Source organism: Apium graveolens, chromosome 7, assembly GCF_009905375.1.
Source record: "Apium graveolens cultivar Ventura chromosome 7, ASM990537v1, whole genome shotgun sequence".
NCBI lineage: Eukaryota > Viridiplantae > Streptophyta > Magnoliopsida > Apiales > Apiaceae > Apium > Apium graveolens.
In genome coordinates this window covers 154,718,809-154,719,812 of record NC_133653.1, presented here as the reverse complement: position 1 = coordinate 154,719,812, position 1,004 = coordinate 154,718,809, and the positions used below count along the sequence as shown (strand labels likewise).

The 1,004-nt window shown below is 41.0% G+C and overlaps 1 non-coding gene across 1 annotated transcript; it reads right to left on the bottom strand.

Annotated features, from left to right (window-relative positions):
- Positions 1-282: 282 nt before the first annotated feature.
- LOC141676099 (small nucleolar RNA R71) lies at positions 283-388 on the bottom strand. The gene has a single exon (XR_012556707.1). It is a non-coding gene; the product is annotated as a small nucleolar RNA R71 (small nucleolar RNA).
- Between the last annotated feature and the right edge of the window lie 616 nt (positions 389-1,004).

The window sequence follows — 1,004 nt, the reverse complement described above, 5'->3', positions numbered from 1 at the left end:
GAGATCAAGTCGAGCACGATTCAGATGATACATAACTCAGTTCAGTTTGGGGGTAATCCTACTGAATACCCAAACATGCACATCAGGGATTTCGTCGAGATTTGTGACACTTTCAAGTTCAATGATGTGTCTGAAGATGCTATCAAGCTACAACTATTCCCATTCTCTTTTAGGGACAAAGCGAAGTGTTGGTTACATTCTCTACCACCAGGGTCTATCACCAAATGGGAGGATCTTGATCAAAAGTTTCTCACTAAATTCTTTCCTATGGTGAAGACTGCTGCAATCAGGAATGCTCTTACTCAGTTTGCTCAGCAAACTGGTGAATCTCTGTGTGAGGCTTGGGATCGATATAAGGAGATGCTAAGAAGTGCTCACACCATGACATGCCTGATTGGATGATTATAAACTGTTTCTACTATGGTTTAGGTGCACACTCTAGACCTATGCTTGATGCAGCATCTGGTGGAGCCTTATGGGCTAAAAGCTACAATGAAGCTTATGAGTTAATTGAGCTACTGGCAACAAATGAATATCAGAATCCTACGCAAAGAATGTTACAAGGAAAGGTAGAAGGAATTCTGGAAGTGGATCAAGCTATTGCTATAACTGCTCAACTTCAAGCTTTAACGATGAAAGTGGACTCTTTGGCTAATTATGAAGTTAATCAGATTACTAGTGTTTGTGAACTTTATGCGGGAGCACATGAAACTGAGCAGTGTGCTTTTCTAGCAAATCAGCTCAATTTATGAGCAACTTTCAGAGATCACAATAACAAGCTCCAGCCACTTATCATCCGAACAACCGCAATCATCCTAACTTCAGCTGGAGCAATAATCAGAATGCGGTGTAACAATCGTATCAGCCATATACAGCAAGGCAACATAATCCTCCTGGTTTTTAGCAACTGCAATATGCCCCGAAGCAACAACTTCAACTTCAGCAGTTACCTTAAGCTAATGAAAAATATGAATTGGAGGAGTTGAGACTCATGTGCAAGAGCC